Here is a 15,558-nt window from a genome sequence, read left to right as displayed (position 1 = left end):
TAAGGAGTGGGGTGTGTTCTCTCTGTGTCTGCATGGGATTCCGCCGGGTGACTGTCTGTGAGGAGTGTGGTGTGTTCTCCGTGTCTGCGTGGGTTTCCTCCGGGTGCTCCAGTTTCCTCCCACAGTCCAAAAACACACATTGATAGGTGGCTTGTTGACTCAAAGGTGTCCGTAGGTGTGAGTGTGTGTCTCCGTGTGATGGACTGGTGCCCACTCCAGGGTGTGTTCCTGCCTTGCGCCCAGTGATTCTGGGTAGGCTCCGGACCCACCACGACCCTGGGTAAGCACTTACACACAACGAATGAATGAATGAGGATGAATGAAATCTCAAGTCATTTTATTTTCTCAACATCATGCAATTCTTGCCCTGCCCCAATGGTTAAAACGGGCTCTGGACCCGCTGTGACCGTGAACACAATGAAGGGGTTTCAGAAGATGAATGAATTCAAGTTTCATTAAACATCCATTGAAAAAACTTAACAAGAAACATAACTAAAGTGACTTGATGTTGTTTTATAATTCCTCTGAGTTAGGACTTACACTCTACCAGACAATAAACTGTCTGTAGCAGGTGTAGATGAGCGCACTTGAGAATGAGCACATATGGTATTCAGTGGACAAGCTTGAAAAGAGCTTGTTTATAAATCACATCCTGCAGATAAAAGCCAGCACCTCATGCATGCACCGAGAGAAGTTCGCCAGTCAAGTGCACTGCGAGTGATATGATTTGAGAGAAGAGACACAAAAGCTAAGACAGGCTGTTCACTGCAATTTATCAAAGGGAGAATGAGCTCTTTTCTGGAAAAAGAGCAGAGTATCCCACAGTGGCATACTTCCCTCAGCACCTAAGTAGGCCTATATAAACAATAGTGCCTTAAAGGTACAGAGGACAATCGGGTTACTCAATCTCATTCATTCATCCATTCACTCACTCACCCACTCAATCACTCATTCATTTCCTGTAACTGTTTTATCCTGATCAGGGTCACAGCAGGTCCAAAGACCAGAGGGACTCAGTGGGACACACTCTGGATTGAGCACCAGTCCATCATTCACTACTTGTTCAAAAGTTTGTGGATCTTTCCCTCTCAACTGTGGACACAGGGTGTGCTGCCAATAGTATGGGGAAGGTTGGAGCAGCTGCACATGAGTCTAAGGTCATTTCCAAAGCCGATAATGAACTAGAAGTGTATACAGTCCCCAGCTTGGAAGTGGTCTCTCTCCAGCGACAAAGCAATACCTTTGAGATTAGCCGAATGGTGTTTGTGATCCAAAACTAATGTCTATCGGGCTGAATGCAATCAGATCATCACAGCAAACTTCCAATATCTACTAGTAAACCTTTGCAGAATAGTAGAGGCTGATACTGCAGCAGAAGGGGAACAATTTAACTATTAAAAATAATCTGACAGCAACAAACCTGAAACCTATGGGACTTTGAAAACAGTACAGTAGAATAGTACAGAAAAATACATTACTGTGCAATGTACTCTTCAGATAAACGTCTCAGTATTGGCTCATTACATTGACACCCCATATTCCATATCGTTCCACTGTCTTAGATTCTCCTCTGATATACTTTCTCATTAGCTACTACTGTGAGCGACCTTCGTGTTTTGCTGGGATTTTCCGAGCACTCAGCTTTGACACTGGCATATAACAAAGCAGAGTAATTGGATGGCACTCTGGGTAAGACCAGTAGCTACTATCAATCTAACACAACAAGAGTCAGAGCTCAGGATTACCCGGTGTTGTGATCCCGATATTCCAAACGCCACACACACTGCGACCAGGGCAGAGGGGATGAGTGGACAGGACGTCAGTGAGGAAACTCTAAGGAAAAGCTGCCATGGCACCTCGCAGCAGGATCCATCCCTAAATCAGCTGGGAAAAAGAGAAACATTGATTTTTAGTGTCAGTAGGGGTGCTTTATGTTCAGTAGTTATCACTTAATACCCACAATAAACACTGCATTCCACAGGATTGCACTTGGGTTTTAGGTACATTTTGGTGAAATCATATCAATACCACAGAGAACAATGACTTTACATTTTCACCATTTAATTGTGTAATTGTCTAAAATTGTGAGCTGTAATAGAAAACAATAGTGCCTCGGATGTTGCTGATCTGGGTTCAGCACTAGGGCTGTGCCGCATCATATCGTTTGCGCTAATATAGTCATAATTTTTAAACCAATTAAAAAAAATTGATATCCCTCGCTACTTCGCAGTTCATCTTTCTCGGAGTCGCTAATTCGCTGGTTTTTTCAAGGGAGCTTATGGCCGCTATATCACGGATATTGAGGGAAAATCTAGGAAAACCAAGAATAGACCAAGTGCCAAAAAATATCATTTTCTTATGGTGTGTAAGTTAAAAGTATTTTTTAATTATTTACATGTATTAGAAAATATATCATTTACAAGTATTTCTTACGTACAGTACATGTATTGTTCATGTCCACATACAAGTGAAATTTACTGACGCTAAATCACAGCTTAGGAATGACTCTATTAAAGAAACTGGTAGAATATCACATGTAGTTCCAGCTGAAAAACATTATAGAATGACTGTTTAAGGCAAAGGGTGGGTTGTTAACTGCACAGAGAGGGTTTTAAAAGTCCAAATACTTCTTAAATACATAAAAAAATATATATTTCCTCTACTTCGTGGAAATTCGTTTATCGAAGGGGGTCTTGGAACGCATCCCCCGCGAAAAACGAGGGATCACTGTAGTGATAATAGTGATATTCTGACTTGTCTGGGTGATGATGTCATGCAGTTACAATATGGCATACATTCTTTACATGAGTCATTTAGGCTCAGTGATGTATGGTGAGGTTAGGTGCTGAGATTGAAGGATTTGCTCCAAAAAATGTTACATATTATCAGATGTATAATAAACCATGGTATTGTGTAAGAAACGAAAGAAGCCTATAACAAAATAAGCAAATGTTTACAGACTTTTTGTCGCTTTGTCATAGCTGAGCAGGAAAGATGAAGGAGGTGGATGTAAACGTGAGGAATACTTTAATTACAAAAAGAGAAGCAAAACAAAACAAAGGGTAAGGAGAAAAACACTAACTACATAAAACTAAACTGGAACAGACAGGAGGACTCAGAGAGACAACCGTGAACCGGGGTAGACAGGAAGAAACAGGAAGGCAAAGAAACACACATCAATGCACACACAACACCAGACAAAGGCGCACTCAAACCACAGGGGTATATAAAGACTGGACAAATGAGGAACACCTGCAGAGAATAATGGGACAGAGGCAGAACTAAGGTGGGACTAGGGCAGAGACCGGAACAAAACAATAACAGAGAGCCATGTGCTAAGTAAGCACATGGTGGGAACAACAGGACCTGGCCAGGGCGTGACACGCTTCTTAATGTTTGAGATGGTTACATATGTAGTGAAATAAAACTTTCTAATAAATAAAAATATTTACGGTGGCGCAGCAGGTAGGAGTTGCAGTCACACAGCTCCAGGGACCTGGAGGTTGTGGGTTCGATTCCCGCTCCGGGTGACTGTCTGTGAGGAGTTGGTGTGTTCTCCCCGTGTCCGCGTGGGTTTCCTCCGGGTGCTCCGGTTTCCTCCCACAGTCCAAAAACACATGTTGGTAGGTGGATTGACGACTCAAAAGCGTCCGTAGGTGTGAGTGAATGTGTCTGTGTTGCCCTGTTGACTGGCGCCCCCCCCAGGGTGTATTTCCGCCTTGCGCCCGATGATTCCAGGTAGGCTCTGAACCCACCGCGACCCTGAACTGGATAAGTGGTTACAGATAATGAATGAATGAATTAATGAATAATTTGTTGCAATAGTGTGTTTTCGAAATTAAGGGGTGGGGGGGCGGTGATAGTATATCGGGAGGAGGGTTGGGATTTTATATTATATTAAAACAACACTCGGGAAGGTTTTGTATCTTTGCTCATGGGCTCTCCCTACAGTTGCAGAGTGTAATTCACAGCACTGTCCTCAAATCAGGAGGGAGTAGGGATAGTTTTCTACTCTCCTTCAAAAGTTACATAGTGCAGTTTCTGCAGTGCTGAACAGCAGAGTAGCAACAATAGTGGCTTTATTCTCCCTATTACAACTCAGTGGAGCCTCACACTGATTTTGAAGCTGTAATTTCAATGTAAAAAGAATGTGTAGTGTTCTTTTAAATATCATCTGATTAGAACCATGTAATAACAAGGACAGACAGTGAGAAAGAGAAAGTGAGAAAGAGGAATGCCTGGGGGGAAGAATGAAAGATGCCTCCAGGGAAGTCAGACCAAAACACCCCTTCATCAGCTGCAGCTACAGTGAGAGGTCAAGAGTTAAAAGTCTGATTGGGGACCCCCTCAGTAAACAATCAATTATCCCCTCACATAAACAAGAGGACCAATTAAAAGTAGCTCTAGTTTTTAGTCATTAAAGTGATCGGTTTTCTAACAGAAAGAGTAAACACACACAAACAAACACACACACAGAGTTAGGTTTAAGTAGGTCGTCGTCTCGGTCTGGGAGGCGGCTGACAAGCACAGCGTGGTAACGCGATAAAAACAGAGCGAGCGGGCATCCTTGTCCCCTGCGTCCGAAGCAGACAGCATCGTCATCCATCACACTGCCACAGCTCGCTCCCCTCCTCGACCCCTACAGCACCGGGAAGTCAGCACTTTTACACTTTCACACACAGCCCAGCGGCAATTAAAACCTCACGAAAATTCCCTGCGAGCAATTTACTGCGAAGAAGCTGTCATTAAGTTCCACATACAAATACACACACACACAAACAACCAATTTCACACACACACACACACACACACACACACACACACACACACACACACACACACACAAGCATTCTGCTTCCTCTCACCCATCCATGGTAAGCCTCATTAGAAATGCTCATTCAATTAAATATTCCCATTTTATGGGGATTCTGCAGCACACCCCACTAACATTCACCAACACACACCTACTGCCTCGTGCCTAGAAATATATGCCGCATTATGCAGGAGATCTGCATCCAGGATGATGAAGCTTTCATCTGCAAGAGACCACAGCTAACCTAGTTTGAATAAGTGCAAGAGGCAAATAGCAATCAAATTATCAGGGATAAATAACACTGAATGTTAAAGGGGAAGTGAGTGAACATCTTACACTGATCACACACCTATTGCTAACAGGCACAAGTATCATGTATCAAGTATCACAGTCATGCAATATTCATAAACACTGGAAGCAGACTAAAATAGAGAGGTACTGTGGAGTTTTTAGTTCACACTTACTCTGAACACATATCTAGAACCTCTTTAGCGTTCCTGTGTAACTCACTAAGGCCTACTCGAATCATAAAGGGGACATATTCTCCCCTTTTCCACATGTTAATACAGTTCTGGGTTTTAATGTAATGTGGCCCGCTTTATTCAAAATACCACAAGGATCAAACACCACATCAACATTCTCCCCTTGTTTAAATAGCCCGGTTCAGAGTGGCCACTTTCAGCCTTTGTTCTTTTAAACGATAATGAGCCACTCCCTGTTCTCCCCACCCTGAGCTCACACTCAGTGCTCCTATTTAGTTGTATCTAACTTCATCTATCTATGTGTCTCTATATCTATCTATCTATCTGTCTGTCTGTCTGTCTATCTATCTATTGCAGGAAGGGGATTATATGACAAGCAGAGGGGTCTCTAAAGTCTTTAAAGACAAAACAATGTGTGTCAGTTTTTAGAAACAACACATTGAAACTGTCCAGTGATTTGTTATAATTGCTATTTTCTATTTGTTTGAGAAAAGTTAAAAATTCACATGAATAAAAACCGCCAGCCAACAACAGGCCTCCTCTTACAGCTGATGATCTGGAATTCTGCTGAACAGCAAAAAATGTTTCATCTTTTGTGTGTGTTTGTGTGTGTGTGTGTGTGTGTTTGTGTGTGTGGGGAGGGGTTGTATGAACACCATTCCGTGCCCCAGTTCTAACAGTCTTTTGTCAGCTATGGATCCAAGAAGCGTTTGAACCTCTTCAAAAGACCACGCCATAAGTTTAGATTTTTAGAAATATTGTCAAGGATACATTTTCAGTTCCTTTAATTCGGGAAAACAATTTTTACCATATTCTATAATATTTGTACATTTTTAAGTTGTGTTGGTTACATACGCCCCATTTTACCTCCAGGACTTATATTACTTTCTTCTACCTTGTTTCCTGAGAGTGTGCAAGCTGCTGTTGTGTGTTGGATAAAAATAAATTTGATCTCTGCTGTAGCTACTCAGCTCGTGTGGAACTGCACATGAGCAGGGGCTGAATAAATGCTAGTTCCTGGTGCAAAATTTGCCTAATGGAAAAGCGAATGCAGTGGAAAAGCGGCATTAGTTCCACCTATGCCACTGAGCGTTAATGTGACTTGTAGGTAAGCAACAACACAATACATATTGTACAATAGTAGACATACTTCATGATGCTGTGTCATTTTATTGTGACTAGCATGCTTCTGGTTAGTGTGCTTGCTAAAATGTTAAATAGGGACCCTTCACATATGACCACATTCTTAAACTTACTGTATCAATAATTTAAACCTAGACCCAGCTGTATTGTGCTGAATTGTAAGAATCTTTACACCCCTGCCAGCCAGTTGGTAGGCAGGGTTTCTGTCAGTTGGCCAGAGAGAATAAAAACAATGTGTAATAGCATTAGCTTAGTGGCTTAGTGCTAACATAGGCTACAATTAAAAAATCAAAATAACTAATTAATATGATACACCAGTGCTACATAGTCCATTTCTGTCTGTGGCCAACATAGCCCACACTCTAACAGATTTTTAATAGAACACAAGATGTTCCTGAAATTACCAAAGAATTGACACATTTTTCCAAACGAAAAATCAAACAAACCCTAACGACATGCCGTCATGTGACATTTTGTATTTATCTAAATATTTGTAAATGTCATGTAAATGGAACAATCCATCCATCCATTATCTGTAACCCTTATACAATTCAGGGTCACGGTGGGTCCAGAGCCTACCTGGAATCATTGGGCGCAAGGCAGAAATACACCCTGGAGGGGGCGCCAGTCCTTCACAGGGCAACACACACACAGACTCACACATTCACACTCAGTCGCCAATCAACCTACCAACGTGTGTTTTTGGACTGTGGGAGGAAACCGGAGCACCCGGAGGAAACCCACGAGGACACAGGGAGAACACACCACACTCCTCACAGACAGTCACCCGTAGGAAACCCACGCTGACACAGGGAGAACACACCACACTCCTCACAGACAGTCACCCGTAGGAAACCCACGCTGACACAGGGAGAACACACCACACTCCTCACAGACAGTCACCAGGAGGAAACCCACGCAGACACAGGGAGAACACACCACACTCCTCACAGACAGTCACCAGGAAGAAACCCACGCAGACACAGGGAGAACACACCACACTCCTCACAGACAGTCACCCATAGGAAACCCACGCTGACACAGAGAGAACACACCACACTCCTCACAGACAGTCACCCGTAGGAAACCCACGCAGACACAGGGAGAACACACCACACTCCTCACAGACAGTCACCTGTAGGAAACCCACGCTGACACAGGGAGAACACACCACACTCCTCACAGACAGTCACCAGGAGGAAACCCACGCAGACACAGGGAGAACACACCACACTCCTCACAGACAGTCACCCGTAGGACACGCTGACACAGGGAGAACACGCCACACTCCTCACAGACAGTCACCCGGAGGAAACACACACAGACACAAGGAGAACAAACACACCACACTCCTCACAGACACTCACCCGGAGGAAACCCACGCAGACACAGGGAGAAGACACCAAACTCCTCACAGACAGTCACCCGGAGGAAACCCACGCAGACACAGAGAGAACACACCACACTCCTCACAGACAGTCACCCGGAGGAAACCCACGCAGACACAGGGAGAACACACCACACTCCTCACAGACAGTCACCCGGAGTGGGAATCGAACCCACAATCTCCAGGTCCCTGGAGCTGTGTGACTGCGACACCTACCTGCTGCGCCACCGTGCCGCCCTTGGAACAGTCCAATAGCTTTACATTTTTGCGTTGCACAGTTTTGTCTGAATTTACCTAATTGTTTGGTGTCCTACTGCATGAGAATTCTGCCTCTGCAAACATTTTCCTAACTTGGATCATAATTTATTCCATTGTCCCATAAAGCCTTACAACAGAGTTAACCAAAACCCAAATAACACAAACACACACATACACACTCTCAGATATTCAGATATTATGAGTGCACACTGACCTGAAAGCATCATTTTTCCACTCGGATTAATATTCAGATGTTCAGACCTTTTGCGTAATTAATTCATGGCTCTGTTTAATATCACTCAGGTACCAAAGTCACTGAAAGCCCTACAGACTCACTGAACCTCCAGCCGGATCACTGAGGAAATCAACACTGTAGCCGTGCCATGCACAGCTCTCTGGTCATCAATTCCGAGCCCAGTGGAGCTGCAGGAGATACGCCTCTGTATGTGATGTTCCTGTCCTGTGGAATGAAGTTTGCTGCTGTTGAACATAGCAGAGGAAAATCCAGGGTTAGCGAGAAATCCCTGATAAACCACAAAGCCACAAAAGTACAGATGGCCTCGACCTGATGCCTGGTATTAGTGTGAGGCCAATATCTGCGGAAACAGCAGGAGGGGTTAGCGAAGAGGGAAAGGTGAATGCGATTCCATACTGTAACAAATCTGTCCTGAAACAGCACTCCCTCACATTGTGATGTGAGGTTTTAGCTCCTGTGGTGTAGCTGTGTGTGAGTAATTCAACCATGATAGCCTACTTTTAGCTGCTCGGTAAAAATAGCTCATTTTAAAGCCTAAAGGGGACATGTTATGAAAAATCACTTGCTCATTGCACGTATGGATTTGGGGATCTGGAGTCCACCAAACAACACACTGTGAAACAAGAGCACCCCGTCATTTTTTTTTTGGCCGCTTAAGAGATAAAACGTTCTGATTCTGCTGATTCTGAGAGGGAGAGAGCCTCTGCAGAGACTTTAAAACTGCCCCGCCCCCTCGTCTGAGTCTCTCCAATCACAGCTCAGATGTTCTGATCACCAGGACCAGATCCCTGTGATCACATGATTAATGATGAATGTAAACAGGGCCAGAGGAAAAGTCAGATTCCAGGCAGATGGGATTCGGCTGCCCTCTTCGATGTTTCAGGACCAGGGTGAGCCGAGATCTTGGCAGGAATCACATCTAGAGGGCAGAGTCATTCATAAAACCAGCAAAGAACAGCTTAATATTTCATAAACATGTTACATTATCACCCAGGAGCACCGCTGATCTAATACTCAAGGTCCCTGGACTTCCTCGAGATATTACACTTTAAACAAGCCACACAGCACACAACACAACTGAGAGAGAGAGAGAGAGAGAGAGAGGGGTGGAAAGAGAGAGAGATTGAGAGAGAGGGGGGGGGGGGGTGGAAAGAGAGATCGAGAAACAGAGAGAGAGATCGAGAGAGAGAGAGAGAGAGGGGGGGGAGCAAGAGAGAGGGGGGGTGGAGAGAGAGAGAGAGAGGGAGCAAGAGAGAGAGAGAGAGAGAGAGAGAGAGAGTGAGAGAGATAGAGAGAGAGGGAGAGAGAACTGGAAGAGTTGGGAGAAGAGTAATGAAGTTATGATGATAAAAACTAGAAGGAAGAAGAGTGACGAGTGTGTGTGTGTGTGTGTGTGTGTGTGTGTGTGTGTGTGTGCATGTTAGTGTTTGTGTGTGAAAAAAGAATAAAGGCAGGGAGGTAGAAGGACAGAGAGATTTCTGAAACAACAGGAGAGAGTGAGAAAGGAAAAGCGAAAGAAATGAGAGAAAGGGGCAGAGGAAAAACAGAAAATGAAAGAAGGGAGAAAGAGAACAAGAGAAATGGAAGAAAGAGAGACTGAAATAGCGAGGGTTATTGTGTGAGGGATGGTTCAAAGATATAGAGACACAGATAAGCTACGGGGATACAGAGTAATAAATGAACAAGTGAGAGAAGAGGAGAAAGGAAGGGAGCAAGAAAATAGAAAAGAACAGGAAATAGTAGGAGAGAGAGAGAGAGAGAGAGAGAGAGAGAGAGAGCAAGATGAACAGGGAGGAAGGGAAGGAGAGGGAAACAGGGAGACAGATGGGAGGATGGAGGACTAATTGAGGGGGAAGGAACCAGAGAGAGAGAGAGAGAGAGAGAGGGAGGGAGGCTGGCCTGGATCTGGGCTTGCTTTACCCCAGGTGGATTCACAGAAACACAGCACAACTTTAAAATAGGGCACTGTGCAGAAACCAACACAGCTGCAACGCAGCCACAGCGCAGCCAACACTGCAGCACCACAGCTCCTGTACATTTCTACCTTCCTTCAAAGGAGGGAGAGGGAGGGGGGGTCCTACACTCTTCCCAAATTTACGTAGTGTAGTTTCTGCAGTGCTGAGCCCAGAATACAACAACAGAGGCTCTATTCTCTTTATTACAGGTCAGTGGAGCATCACAATGATCTTGAAGCTGTCATTATAAGGTAGAAATACTTACTTAATGTTTCCAAAATCAATGCAAAACATCTACAGCTCTATAAACTATATACTAAAAATAACAGAGCTTTTCATGTAGTTATCTTTAACCATATAATATCAATGTAGTCTTCCCACAAATCTGCTTAACAATTCCCTTCATGTTCAAATTCAATGTCATGCATTAAATAATATGCACCCTCACAGTCCACAGTGAAGTTGTTAAATAACTGCTCGGTTACGCTGCTCCGTGAAGCGATAAAGAGGACGTTTAAAGACACAGCTCTGAATCCTTTGCTGTAAATGCCTGAGCTGCTGCTGTAACTGGCTCAATGTCTGCTATTGTACATAAATCAGCCGAAGCTGGAAGTGGACGCTGTGGGGCGGAAAAAAAGCAGTCCATTGGGATGCATCGCTCCCTTATTATCTCTGAAAGAAAGAGTCACTCAGCTTTGGTTCACTCTGTCCCTGACCTGTCCACGCCCCTCCCACAAATACAGCTGCTCAAAATCCCATTCAGCAAACCATAACTGACAAAACACTTCATTCTGAGAGAGGTATGAATTTCAGATGACATTTCTTTTCTAAGTCTGTGACAGGACGGCTGGTGCGCTGGTCAAATTGGGCTTCTGAAGTTGTGAATCTACAAATCTACAATTCTACAAAGATGTTCTAGGTGTCGAGGATTTGTACGTATCATGAACTTGGGCATTAGACAAAGGTGTCACCCTCTTCCAGCTCAAAGCCCACAAATTTGACACTAGAAAGGCCCACAGGAGAATAAATCCCAACAGTTCACATCAAATGTTCCACTTTTGGAACTTCTAAGTCAACATTTACAACAGAAACGGTGCAATGGTGGCTAAGTAAAGTTTCTGCAACACTTTTTTTTTTACGTCTAGAGACGAGGCAAACAAACAGATGAAGCTGCTTTGTGTGTCATAAAGCCTGTCACGATAATTACATCCATCCATTATCTAGAGCCAACCTGGAATCATTGGGCGCAAGGCGGGAATACATCCTGGAGGGGGCGCCAGTCCTTCACAGGGCAACACACACTCACTCATTCACTCACACACACACCTATGGACACTTTTGAGTCTTCAATTCACCTACCAACGTGTGTTTTTGGACTGTGGGAGGAAACCGGAGCACCCGGAGGAAACCCACGCAGACACAGGGAGAGCACACCACACTCCTCACAGACAGTCACCCGGAGGAAACCCACACAGACACAGGGAGAACACACCACACTCCTCACAGACAGTCACCTGGAGGAAACCCACCAGACACAGGGAGAACACACCACACTCCTCACAGACAGTCACCCGGAGGAAACCTACACAGACACAGGGAGAACACACCACACTCCTCACAGACAGTCACCTGGAGGAAACCTACACAGACACAGGGAGAACACACCACACTCCTCACAGACAGTCACCCGGAGGAAACCTACACAGACACAGGGAGAACACACCACACTCCTGAATACACTTTGTTGTATTCAACTTTATTTATTTACTATATTAAAACATTTTGTGTATATCTGAATATACACAATAACTAAGTTGTTGCTGAATGTTCATTACTCTTTAAAGGCATGTAATTGTTTTATAATGCTATTATATTATCTGTAGAATAAAGTGATCTTACAAATGACAATAATATAATTTATAGTGATTATATCTGGGACAACATAACAATCACAAAAAGACTGTTTTTACAGGCCTGTGTCACTCTTGTAGGGCTTATATAATTATCATTTTAAAGCAACTCCCACATGAACATGTCTAAATATGTAAAGGGTGATATAGACACCTCAGCTGGTAGTTTTTATACAAATTGCTCAAACGTATGGGTATAACTAATTAAAATAAAGCCACTCCTCCATTCACACTGGACACAGTTCAGTTGCAAAATCTATATGACACACATTGTACACACACTCCTCCATTTGCTTACCTTTTAAGTGAGATTTAAAGCAATTCCACTATGATTAAACATCCCTGGCCTCTTAGGTCCTGTGAAGGTAGCCATTTGACCAGCAATGACCAAGTATGAGATAATGCACTGATCAGATCTGAAGACACTCACCTGCACCAACTAATGCTGGACACAAGAAAATTCTCACACCGACAGGCACTCAAGACTCTGCTGTGATATAAAATATTTGAGCCAAGAAATGAAGTAGTTTGGCACAACATCTTCACAACATTGTCACAAAGCCTCTGACAGTCATTCTGATCTTGATGAAAAGCTTTAACAGGAATGGCTTTTTTGCAAAGGAACCAGTTCTATCCTAATCACCGAACTACTTCAGAGAGCACACACACACCCATTAAAAACCTGGCCGCTGATGAACATGGTGCTTTGATTACTACAAAGCCAAGGTGTAGCTTGTTGGGTTAAAAAGCTGGTGTCTTCAGGAGTCAAATTCAAAAGTAAATGAAAGGGTTTGGTCTGCTGTGCCTTCGGTTAAAGGTGCTCTTTCTATGCTCAGACTCGTCCTGGGCTTTGAGCACCAAACAAATACCTTTTTACACTAAAAGACCATTGGACAGCAATCGACGCGCTTGGGTCAATGCCTCTTAGGACTCTATAGATACTTATCACTACAGCACAATGGGATGTGGCTCTGACTGCTCAAGGGATGTCACTGTTGGCATTTGTCTTCTCTGTTGCTATGGAGCCACAGCTTGGAAAGCCCAGGAGACCCACAACCCAAGCAGTAAGATGGGTGTGTATATAATATGCCATCTCTGAATAATGCTGACCTAAAAAACTATTTTAAAAAGACCATACACTACTGTCGCAGTTTCTGGTGGGCAGCATGGCCCTCTCAGATATTAGAGACTAATGTCCTCAGTACATAACTCTAATAGTAGCTATAGTTCTTTAAATTGCATTAAAGCAAAAGAGGGTTAAGGGGTATTTCCATCAGGTACTTTCTGTATCCAGAAGACCATTAACACCCTATCCCACCAGTCCCATTGAAACAAGACACAAATTAATGCTAGAAAAAGATAGTAAAGATAGTAAAAAGATAATAAAGCTAATAATGTAGCTAATGCAGATGAAGGTGGCTAACACAGATGACATAGCTACTTCAGATGAGGTAGGTAATGAAAATGTGGTAATGAATGCAGATAAGATATCAGATGAGCTAATTTAGATAAGCTAGATAACACAGATAAGGCAGCTAACAGAAGACATAGCTGGTGCATATGTAAAAAATACACATAACTAACACTAATTCCCAATAACTGACAAAAGTCTACATTCAGGGAGAGATATTCATGTCCGATTACATTTTTTTTTCTAGGGCTGTGACAGGATGGCTAGTGTGCAGGTCAAATTATGCAAATATATGTGAATCTGCATTTTCTAGGTGTTGAGGACTTTCTGTCCTTGTATCTTTCATGAACTTGAGCATTAGAGCAATGTTCTCAACCTCCTCTACCTCAAGGCCCACAAATTTACCACTAGAAAGGCCTGCAAGAGCAATGATGGCTGATGTCTCTGCAACACATTTTGTACATCAGTTGCTCACATGTGAACAACTGAAATGTCAGGGAGTGTATTTTGTGTTTTACCTCTAGAGACAAGGCAAAAGAAAATGGATGAAGCTGTTTGTGTATCATTAGGCCTGTCACGATAATTACATTACTGATATTATATAATATATAGATATTACGTAATTAATGTAATTCATACATTAAGCTGACCTCAGTATTGCCCATTGTGTTTACTGGCATATTTGTTTAAATAATAATGAATATGAAGTAGTTAATGCACCTGTTATAATGCAAATTAGCTAGGTACCACAGATAACATAGCTAACACTGAAATAGGTAGTTCATATCATGTAGAAAATACGAGTAACACAAGTGAGGCAGCTCTTATGAAGAATACATATTTTATGTAGATGGAAAACAGAGGTCAGGTATGCTAGCTAATGCAGGAAATGCAGCTAATGCAGATGAGCAGGCTAATGCAGTTCAGCTAAAAAAAACATATGTTGCTAATTCAGATCAAGTAGTAAATAATGCAGATGGGGCAGGGCTTACAAAGATAGCCAACACAGATAAGGCAGCTAAGGAGAATGAGGCAGCTAATGCAGAAAGGGAAGCTAACACATAATGTAGGACAGATACTAAAAGCTAAACAAGAAGAAATAGCATCTAGTTCTAATGTAAATTTCGCTAGCTTGTATGGTCCTTAAAGCTGAGTAATTGCAGTAAGAAAAGATGGCCTGTCTTTAAAGAGCTAGTTGTTTAAGTGAAGTCAAAAATGGAGATTTTTTTATGGTGCACTAACTAGCAAATATTAGCCAGGGAATATTAGATAACAATAAACATACAGTTTCCTGGCTTATCAAAAGTTCCATCACTGCTTTGTCTTGATGCTGTTGTACTGCAAATTGCATCATTTGTCGTCTGAAAGTAATGTTATAATTGCAAACACTCTTATTGAAGAGGAATGAAGTTGTGCTGCCTGCGACAGAGTTAGGGCCAGGGATGGGGACTGTACTACTTCTGTATTATCACACTCTATACATCCATCACATTTTGAAGGAGCAAACAAAGCCTGAAGCTCATCAGATCAGCCCTATGCCATTTATCATCTAATGTATTGACAACAATATAAACTGCAGAAAATGATCCAGTCGTCCTTCGATTGAAGCCAGTAAATTAAAATATTGATCTGCCATTGCTTTATTGACCGCCCAGTTTATGGCTGAGCGCTATGGGGATTGGTAGGCAACTTTGTGATATATATATGTATATATGTCTGTGCTGTAAATTGTGGGATTCACCTTCAGTCCTCCTCCACCTGTCTTCTAGCCACACTGATAATAGAGGAGACTGTGATTTACGATGCAGGAGCATCAAGAGAAAGCACCTAGAAAGAAATCACCCAGCAAAGGACATCAGGGTCCACTCTGGGTTACAGAGACAGCCATCATAAATATGAAGCCATGTAAAAATGTCTGGCATTTTGCTGAATAACAACATAAA

General features: G+C 42.9%; 1 protein-coding gene across 1 annotated transcript in view; it reads right to left on the bottom strand.

Moving 5' to 3' along the window:
• The window catches only part of shank2b (SH3 and multiple ankyrin repeat domains 2b), a 168,749-nt gene that overhangs the window by 152,135 nt on the left and 1,056 nt on the right, over window positions 1–15,558 (bottom strand). Inside the window, exon 2 of the mRNA XM_066649888.1 lies at window positions 1,746–1,884. The gene's annotated coding sequence lies outside the window, so the exon portion shown is untranslated. The remainder of the gene's footprint in view (window positions 1–1,745; window positions 1,885–15,558) is intronic.

Source organism: Hoplias malabaricus, chromosome 17, assembly GCF_029633855.1.
Source record: "Hoplias malabaricus isolate fHopMal1 chromosome 17, fHopMal1.hap1, whole genome shotgun sequence".
In the NCBI taxonomy this organism is placed as follows: domain Eukaryota; kingdom Metazoa; phylum Chordata; class Actinopteri; order Characiformes; family Erythrinidae; genus Hoplias; species Hoplias malabaricus.
The sequence above is the reverse complement of the archived record's forward strand: the minus strand, read 5'-3'. Positions and strand labels throughout refer to the sequence as shown.